This window comes from Nanorana parkeri, unplaced genomic scaffold (assembly GCF_000935625.1).
Source record: "Nanorana parkeri isolate BGI_ZX_2015 unplaced genomic scaffold, ASM93562v1 scaffold69, whole genome shotgun sequence".
NCBI classification, from domain to species: Eukaryota; Metazoa; Chordata; class Amphibia; order Anura; family Dicroglossidae; genus Nanorana; species Nanorana parkeri.
In genome coordinates, this window is record NW_017306337.1 from 806,698 (window position 1) to 817,855 (window position 11,158).

Genomic DNA, 11,158 nt, shown 5'->3' on the forward strand with positions numbered 1-11,158 from the left:
TAGAAGGGGAAGCCAAAAGCTAAAGGTAATCCATAGACAGAAGACAGCCAGTCTGGAGAAACATGTGGAATGTTTGTTTGTATTAACGTTTTGCAGAGTAGGAAATGGTTAGGCAGGCTATACACAGTGCAAATTTCATCTGGTTCTCCATGAACCAGCCGAAATTTGCACAGTGGCTGCCTACCAGCACCCGTCAGCATCCCTCGATCAGCTGATTGAAGGAGCAGGTTGGAAAATTCTCGGCTGAATGGAGCTTGCAGCCAATCAGCTGTCGGCTGCTATCAGAATGCAATAGAAACAGCAGGGGATTTGTCCATCCATGCTTGAAAGCATAGATGGAGGAATCGGTTATATTTTCTTTATTTAGCCCGCAGGTTGAACGAAGAAAATAGAACTGATTGTACCCAGTTTAATGCTAGCTATACAGGTTCAAATTTCTCCATCCCAGTCTGCGAGAAATCACTTAATTCAAGACAACACTATCCCCTTAGCAAAGAAATACCAGGAGCTGAATTCATATAGTTTATACACTTGTTACTTATTGCGAAACTCCTTCTCCCCTGTTCGTTTATATTAAATCACTTGATTCCCTTATTTACACTGAAAAGCATGGATGGCGGAATCTTCCCTGCCAGCTATCAGCACCCGCGGCTCTCTGAATACCCAAAGAGTGGCTGCATCTAAATGAATCAAAGTTTGTGGCTATACATTTGGAGATTTTTCTTTGAACATTTGATAATGTCATCAGAGATTTGACAACAGCATCATTCAACATTTTGTTTGATTCTAACATCCTGGGGTGTCTTCTGGCTTCCTCAGGGATGCCTCAAAAATGTTGTAATGGTAGGACCCTGGTGTGAAGGGGAAACTCTGATGTAAAAGGGGGAATCTGAGGTTAAAGGAGGGGGCTTTTATATGAAAGAGGGCTCTTGATTTGAAGGGGGACTTTGATTTAAAAAAGGGAAGCCTATTTGTGTTTGTTTTTGTGTGAGGTCCCCCCTTAAAATCCATTACATTTTAAACTGGGGTCCCTCAAGATTCTGCATACTTTTGAAGGTGTCATGACTAAAAAGAAAGATTGAGAAACACTCATCTAGAGCACCTTGATGTCTGGATTCTGCCCTTGTGGGTCCAATTCTGGAGCCTGCACATTCATTCTCTCCATGCATCTATGGCCAGTTTTAGACAAATCAGTACACCTCCATCTTTATTTTACATGCTTGAATATGAAATCCCTGCTTCTCAGATGGACTTGGAGTTTGTCAATCCCCCTTATTCGAGCGATTGGGTTTTCTTACAATCAATCTACATATAAATACAAGGTGAAAGAGGTATTGATAGCCAGTAACATGGAGTGGTGAGATTCAGAGGCCCAGTCACAATAGATAGCACCTAATAGAAGAAATACTTGTATTTGGCTTTTATTTTCTATATGAAGGAGCCACAATTAATTAATCAGTCTTCCAACAAACCAAGCTGCAATACTGACATACTGAAAAAAGCCACACACTTTTTGTAGCAGCTCTCTTCCAAGCTGGTGGCATCACTAGTAGTCAAAACACACTTTGTCACACACACAGGCCCACACAGTCACCGAGACAAATATGCGGAGCTGCCAACACATGAGTGGCTGCTCCATTCAAAGGAGTTTCAATTGGCAGCTTTTCATAAAGCCAAATTAAAACCAAACCCAGAACAGCAACCAAACATCCCATTAACCAGTTACTCACCAAATCACGCAATCAGGTATTCTAATTAACTGGCAAACCATGTAGTGCTAGTTTTCCGACAGTATATAAACAAGGTTTGCTCCGAAACATATCACAGTTTGCAGCTCTCCTTTATGAAAAGGTTTTTGATGTATTGTTGTTGCTTGCAGCATGTGCTGTATACTTGCCAAGCACAACAAAAGCAGATGCAGATGCCCGACTCTGAATAAAGTGGAGAGTTAGGCCAGGATTAAGCAACCTGTGGCGTTTCAGCTGTCAGAGAACTATGAGTGCCAGCATACCCTGGCCAATGCTAGGGCTGTACTTTTATGTGGGGAGAGATATGATGTATGTTTACAATTTGCACAAACAAGAGGGCTACGTACATTGCCTACAGATGGGCAAAAGGGTTGGCAGTAGAAACGGGGGCTACATCCATCTAATGCTCCTGGTCTAGGCTTAGCTGCGAAAGAAACCAAACTCCAATAATTATAATCAAAAGAGGCTCAGTTACACTCCTAAATATCCGCTAGCAGTCAATACCTTCTCCACCACCAGGTAGGGGCACTGTTGTATACAATAGTAGCAAAAGCAAGAGGATAGCACTCATTAACTTACCTGTAAATCTGTGAGAAGTGATAAATGGTCCCTGTTAGAGAACTTTGAGGAACAGCACTGATATAATGAACTGTTCAGAAGACACGCCATAAGCACTGTCGGTGTGGTTGATGTCTAACGTGCTATCAGCACCTTTTACACAGCTTGATAAAGAAGTACTGTTTAGAAGGAGTTTTGTATACTGTAGTTCTGGTCATAAGTAAAACTTGCAGGTATAATTTTGGCAAAGGCTGACACTAACCAAGTGGAACCTTAGAAAAAGCAAAATAAGGATTTAATGAGGTCACTTTTTCTATCCTTAATGGTGGCTGTCATGGCTTATCAAGGGCCAGGAAAGCTTTATATCTGGGATTTACAATGTTGTTATAAACATACACACTTTGGTTTTTTTTGGCTGCCATACTGGGAAACAGGGTTATTAATATTGACCATCTTAATTTCAATCCACCAGTCTGGCTTCGCTTATTTAGATAAGGCAACAGCCTTATGTCTGTGGGCCCTGCTCATAAAGCTGAACAATCCCCCAGAGAAACAACTGACCAGGCTAGTAAGCACACTTGTGGTGATGGCTATTGATCCTCCCTGCTCTGTCGCCACTCTCCTCCTCTCTCTTCAGTCATGAATGGCTTGGCCGACCAGTCACATTTGTGACAGTGCTGCTCGATTCTAGAGAACTGTGGCTACCTTGATGGTATCCTTAGATTTTGAAAGGATTGTACTGTGATGACTATGGGTGATTTCTAACTTCAATTGATCTCAATTAAAAGGATACAAAAAGGAGGACGAAGCGCGACGACCTAGCGCAGATTAAAGATGGTAGAGCGGAGGGGTGAAGAATGTGTACTCAGGTGGATCTGAGCCGGCTCTCTTCCACTGACATCTGAGCCGTGCCACGCAGCCCTCATTTTCTGTCCACGCTCATATTCCCTCACCGCCACCACCAGCCACCGCTCCTTCACTGATCAGCCATTTCACACTGACAGCCGATCTACATTTTTTCCATCCCCCTCCAAAAGGTGCTCAGTATCTCTCGCACCTGAGTCACATCCACCCCACCTGGATTGGTGGGTCGTGCATTTCCCCCACCTCAACCCTCAAACACCACAGAAACCATTGCAGGACCTTTTTTTGCCTCTGTCAGATGCAGGCAGCGCTTGAAGGTCTGTCTACTCATCAACAATCGATTAACCACCTTAAAGAATCTTCCTCAAATCAATATAAAATGTACAGATTTGACACCACAAAAGTTTATTCTTGGTTACCATATTGCTCTTCGCATCATCTGTATGGACCATCGTCGCTGAGCCCGCAACCTCATTGTCCTCACCTGATGTTTGACATATATCAAGCACTCATCGCTCACCACATCATCTGTATGGACCATCGTCGCTTGGAATTATGGAGTTTCTCAAATGAAAACAACATTCACTCTTAAAATTTCATTCAAGAAAAAGTTTCCTTCCTTAATATTTGTTCCCATCTCTACGGTTGAAAACGATTGTTGATTTGACCCCATTGGCTATTAGAAACTCGGGATATGATCTCCATGTACAAAATGTTCAATGGTGGTAGCAACATTAGCGATAAACTGTTTAAAATTAACTCCATTATAAAAACTATAGGCCACCACCTAAAATGGTGGAAAAAAAATTCCAGCACAAGGGGCGAAGGGGGTTCTTCACAGTAAGATCAGTTAGGGTCTGGAACTCACTGCCACAGGCGGTGATTTCAGCAAATAATGTGGAATTGTTCAAGAAACTTTTGGACGATTTCTTAAGGGACCGCAATATACAGGGGTACAGGTACTCCTAGAATGAGATCCTAATAGGTTGGACTTGATGGACTAATGTCTTTATTCAACCTCAAATACTATGTAACTATGTAACTCACACAAATGCTCAGAAAACATATTTTTTCAAACAAAATTTGTATAGCCAGTTTAATTTCCCAAAGTAATAATGTTGGTGAAGATGTCTGCAATATGTGTAAGCATACACAATTGTATAGACTTGTATATTCTTCTGCCTGTCAAAAAGGGATTTTTCTGCATTTGGTTAATTTGTAAATTTCAGATGCTTGGTTTATCAATTCATTGGCTTTGGCAATCATGTTGCTCTAAAGGTAGCAGTAGATGTTACACATCATCATCAGATAAGTTTGGACAACAATCAGACAAATAGTGTTTATTCTACATTACTAGACAGGTGACAAGGAAAAGGCTATTGGCCATGTTTGAAATTTTTATCAGAAAGCATTTAGATTCTTGTTGCTATTAATGATTAATTGAAGTGCAGAATCAAGAGCAACTCATTGAGGTTTATATGATGCAGATTTATGCTTGCACAATAGAACCAAAAAAAAGAGTCAGATCATTTGAGAATCAGATCATTTGTAGACCACAGATGGCTGTGTATGACCAGAGCTAAATCTGGTGCAGTCACCTTTACATTTGTTTCATTCATTTGATTCAAACTAGCAGCAATTAAGGTATCTACAGGCAGTAAATGACAGTCAAACATTTAGAAATCAAATGATGGACAAAACCCCCTCCTGAATGGTGTGGATTTAGACATGCTAGGAAACGGTGCGCTAACAGTAATATATAACCATAGGAACAAACCTCAGGGGAAATGGCTGTCATTTTGTTGGAACATTTGTTGCCCTTTTGACAAGCCTGTGCTGGTGGTGCTTGACTTACCTCCTATTAAAAACATGCACGCTCGGTTAAGCTAAGACCGCATGTTTATGGAGCTGCTAGCAGAAAAGACCTAGCTGCAAGTATGACCACCCTCTATGACTAGCTTTTAGACAGACAGTATATTGTTTTGACAGATCTTACCAAAATAATCAGGATTGGCTAAAGACCATGTAACATCTATGAGTACCTGGACACCAATGTAGCATTGTTGGTGTCCACAGAGAATTATATGGGATGAGCAACATCTTTCACAGACCGTTATGAAGGGAAAAACTGTACAATCAACACAGCTCTGTTGCAGGTAGTAGGCAATACTAAAGGAAACCTGCCATGAAACATGGCAGCCTTCATACTTCTCCCATTGTAGGTTTACTTGAATTCATTATCTGCTATGTCTTTACTAGTACCTCTGTAATGACTATATAATCTCTAAGCACTTTGTGGAGTAACAGTGGCTCTACATGCACCCATCACTGTTGAAACATATATAACCACGGCTTTCCAAGCTCATTCCTTGATGAACCAGCTGAAATTCCCACAACGGGTGGCCCTGTCTCCAGGCTCCCGCCCAACATCCTTCGATTGGGAAATTGAAGGTGCCAGTTGGAAAATTGGTGGCCAAACAGCACCTGCATCCAATTTGTTGCAAGTACTGTACAAGTATTTTGACAGCCAGTGAGGCTGGCTGTCAAAATACAATAGCCGCAGTAGGAGATTTCTAAACAGTGTGGATGAAGGAATCGGTTATATTTTGGGATAAGCCCAAAAACTGAAATAAAACAATATGTATACCAACTTTAAGGCCCCATTCACACCTATGCGTATTGTAATATGCGCGTCTGTCGCGCGACCGTCACGTGGTTTTTTTACCGCGATTTGCGGTAAAAAAGTCGCGCGACCGTCGCGCGATTCCAAAGGCTACTTGGCAGTATCCAAATGGAAAACGCCCTACAAAACGGACCAATACGCAGCAAAAACGATCCGGGACCTTTTCATGCGTGGGCCGTTTTGTAGTGCGTTCGGGACGGGCGGAAATACGGACAGGTGGGAACGATACCATTGACTACAATGCTATTTATTTTTTTGACCGTTTTGTAGAGCGTTCATCGAGCGTAGGACGCGCTACAAAACGGTCAGGTGTGAATGGGGCCTAAGGGGTAATATTTATTACTGCTCTCCAATTTAAACCTAGTATTCACTCAGTAACCACCTCCTCTAATCTTCATTTAAAAAAATAGTCTGCACTTGCCCTTACCTAATGCACAAAACAACTAAAATGCTATCACATGTCCTTATTATTTTTCAGATTGATCACATCATTGATCCTACCAACAATTAGACTGGCACCACTCCATCCTTAATTTTGCTGCCCAACTCATCTATGTCTCTTCCTACTTCTTAAATCCTCTTCCCAGTCTGTCCCCTTTCATTTGGCTGCTTACCCAAAGAATTCACTTTAAACTTCTAATAGCTGCCATATGCATTAGAGGGTAGTGAGGCATTACTTTAGAAGTCGAATAAGAGCTTTCTTGTGAAACTGGTTGTATTGGACATCTAACCTCTATGGTCATCATAACTCTAACCTACAAAGCTATCTAATCTGCTCACTCCATACATTTTCTCACTACTCTATAGGTACCAAACCAAACAACACTCACTATGCACATGGTCTTCTCCTCTCCCACCATAGTCACCTCTTCACACACTCTTCCACTAAGGACTTTGGAATTCTCTTTCACATGCCCTTTGACACTTTACAACTTTTAAGGTCTTCAACTGCATCTTGCATACTCACCTTTCTTGACAAGTATATTGTCTAAGGAAAGATAGTTTCTGCAGTTAGCAATCATGCATGGCTTGCAGGGAAAATGACATTGGAATATATTATTATTATTATTATTAATAATAATAATAATAATAATACTCCTTAACAGAGAGCCAAACTGACACAACATGAATGTCTTTCTTAATTCAGGTGGAGCACTGGCCTCTTTCCTGATGCGAGGAAGGATGTAAAAACAATGGTTTCCTCTTTAAAGTAAACAGAGACACTATTTGTAGTCTCTTTAATACTATTGTATTTCTACAGTCTACTATACACCTGTAATACAGGTGATTTTTGAGTACAGATAAACCCAAAAAATACACACTGATCATCTACTGTCCACAAATGATATTCAATTTCAATGTGTATGGAAAAGTACCTACATCTGCACAGAAAATGGGATACACGACATTAATGCATATGCGCTGCGTCTCCTATTCTTCCATAGGATCAGTTTACTAAATTGCATTGTAACCAGGTTTATTATTTTATCACATTATAATTTAAACATCTAAGACATTCAGTTCACATGAAAATATACATAGGTGTGAAATAGTTTTTGTTACAGTAGATATTTACCCTTTGAAGTACTCTGGGTGAAATTCATTGTTTGTCTTTACTGGAATGGCTCAATAATCTCCTTTCCTCAATAGACCCCTTCAGACAATTATTGCCAGCCAGCTGCTAGTTGTATTTTAAATTGGAGCTCAAGTCAAAAACTTTTTTCTAGGTTTGGATAGAATATGGAAAGGTTAGAACCTTTTTAAGTTTTCTCTATGCTCCTATTGGAGAAATTCACATACTTTTTAATTACCGATACTGGGACAGAAAGTGAGAGCTAATGCACAACTGAACCTTCGGTATAAATACATTTCAAGTGCATCAAAACAAAAGGTGTACAAAAAAATCTTGCAGTTCATTTTCTTTAGACAGCAGAGTAGAATAGAAGAGTCTGTCCCGTGCCAGAATGCTGCAGAGAAGGAACCTCGCTCTCTGTGTAGAAACTGGTCTCCATGCAGAGGACTGACATGCATCCCCTCCCCTTGTTGGGTTAGAACAAGAACTCTTCAATGAACAAGGAGCATGAGCTTTGCTGATTGCGGCATTATGTCTGACTCTGCAGACCTCTGGAGAGAGACTACTGCTTCACCACAGTGGTCTGGTCTTGAGTCCTTCTCTGCAGCATTCTAGCATGTGCCAGTTCACGAGAGCCAGCATAGATGCCATAATGAGGTTATATCAAGTTCATGCCTCCTTCTGTAGTAACATACTGTTGCAGAGTACAATGGTTCAAATTCAGGCTTGGGAACATACAAACAGTGTCAACCCTAAGGACTTATTCTTACCTATTTTTGGTACAATCAGTTTTCTAAATCACATAAAAGGTATACGGGTATAAAGGTGTAGGCCTATATCAAACAAATATTAAACAATATAGGGGCCTGTGTTGAGTGACTTCAATGGCAATGGCATCACTTTGAGATGGTTCTGAGACCATTCAGAAATCATTGACATGTGCATTTGATCTGCAGTTGACCTGCTTCTAACCTGCATTTGACCTGATTTAAGAAGCATTGTATTCCCATAGACCCCTATGGGAATGCAAAACCCGTCTGAAGCTCACAAAACCCATAGACACAGGCCTGTGATTGATATGTGGTCACCATGTGCCAGTTCACTGTATCTTCACATTGAATAGACCAGAGTGAATACGTAAACAATAGTGAGTACACAGTATAGGCTGGGATGGCCTAATCTGTAGACTTGATTTTCCTGTGGATGGACAGTTGATAATGTAGGTAATCATGTTTGTTATAGAGCACATAGGCTGTTCACTTAGCAAGGGGATAGCTTATTGAATGTTGTGAAAGTACACTTTGAAAAGAATATCCAATCACAAGAAAGGAAAAAAACAAAACAGTATTTTAGCTTGGACATGATTGGACAAAGGAAGTCAGCAGAGCTTCACCTCATTCACTAATCTAAGTCAAAACTCCCCTGCAAAGTGAACAGCCTACATGCCTTTAGTAAATCAACCCAATGGAATTTTTGCTTCCATTGGGTCACTCAGGATAAGCACAAATTGGCTGTGGATACAGGCCTAAAAAACCCGACCGAACAGTGACTGCAGCCAATCAGCTTGGGTATTCTGAAAGCGCACATCTGACACTATCGGAATACAATAGACTTGTGTGGTAAAATGACTAGATTATGGCAGCGGATCCTGAACACAGGGAAGCTGAATAAGGCGTACATCTACTCTACAGCCCAGCTGCAGGTTTGGCGTTCATCTCTCCCAACACCTTTTTTTTTTTTAAATTGTGCATGCATAAATGTTTTCCTGCTCTCTTCTGCCCGGTCACATTAGGTCATGGTTCCTTCTTCTATTCTGCTGTGCCGCCTGTGGGTAGTCCTGAATTCTGCAGAGAATGGCGCTCTGCAACACATCTTGAAAAAATGACACCCACAATAAAGTTTGTGCAACACCTTGATTCAAGAATGTGAACCCACTCCCAACATTTTATGGAGGCAGGAGAAGTCCCCTTTCTCTCTGCAGAGCAACAGGTAGATGATCTTATCAGTCTGCTGCTTCTCTTTTCATTGCCATTTGCAGGCTGGGGGAGGGACAAGACCTGTCAATGTTACTTAACTTTAGCAGAGAAAAATCAGGTCTCCTCCTATGCCAGACAGAGCTGTGTAAGTCTCAGGACTGAATGGACAGAAAAACAAATTATTTGCCAGGTAAAACATGTCCCATGTATGGATTTCATCTGTGAAGTTAGCTGTTTGTGTAAGGTTCTGCTGTAACACACAAATATATGTAACACACAAATATATAGTCTGCTAACACCTAAGTAGAGTTAACATCAACTATATTTTTATGTAACTGCATGCATACTAAGTAAGTGTAGCACTTCCAGGGATTTATTACCTCTCGCAGAGATCACAGTGCTTCCCCTGACAATGCCATCATCAGTATTTCCCAACATCCAATGTCAGCTTTTAGAGGCTGGGGTGATGACATTTCTTTTATCATGTGACAGTGCTGAGGTCAGAGATTGGCCACTAAGCCCAAACATTGAATCATAGGAGGTCAGATCCAGTACTGGAAGCACCCGGAAGGAGTAGCAGGAGAGCATGGAGAGGTGGGTATCATTTGGTTGAGGTGGGGTGCGGCACCTGTGGTGGTCAACATTCTTAATATAGGGGGTTTCAAGTGAGGTCCCTGGCATTACAAAAGGGCCACACATGGTATTCAGTGAATGTAATGCAACAGGAAGTTGCCAGAGACTACTAACATGCTGCAAGAGATGGTAAGGGACTACTAACATGCAACAGGAGATGGTCAGAGACTACTAACATGCTGCAGGAGATGGTGAGACTACTAACATGCTGCAGGAGATATTCACTGACTGCAAACATGCTGTAGGAGATAGTCAGAGATTATGGGAATGCTGGAGACTAGGGACATGGTTCAGGAGACAGTCACTGACTGGACTCAATACATGGTAGATACCAGTCAGGTGGGTGCTGGAAGTGACTGCAGATGCCTTCGCATATCAAACATAACAAGTCAAAAAGTCACTCGCACTCCATTTCAAATTATAGTCAATCTTCTTTATTGACCATAGTAGTGTCACATTGCTAAAGCAATGTTTCGGAACCAAGTGGTCCCTTCTTCATGCAAACAAAAGTCAGACTGGAGACACATAAACATGAGGATGCACGAGATCACTGCTCTTAGGCTCACATGGGTGGCAAACACAGGTGGTTGATCAGCATTTTATCTGTCCCCTTACTGCCTACCTACACAATAACAGGGTGTGTACTAGGTCTGTATACACTGCATTGTCTGTTAATTCGGCATGTCACGTTGGGCAGGTGGTGCTGCTTGCTAAATGTGCCCATTGAAGTCAATGGGACCATGATGCAACCATGTACCAATGGTATTTTAATGTAGAATCCCCTTTGGAATTGAACTCCCCCCAGACATTCAGGAGGCGGCAGTTTTGCCTCCCGACCGCCTTCAAACTGCCTCTCAGTCGCCGGTAAAGTCCACCTGCCGTGTGAATGAGGTCTTACTGCCCCTTTACAACCCATGATTCCACATTTGTGCTCCCTGCAGCCCCCCCTAAAATTGACTTGTGCCACATTTAATATTTCTCTCAGCAACTTACATTATATAAAAAGGACAGAAAAAATATGACAGAGTGAAAGAAACAAGGCAAGCAGCCAGTCTACGGAATATTTTGTATTCATCGGCTGTTGTAAGTAATGATGTGCAGCGGTGTTCGCCCAAGCCTGCGC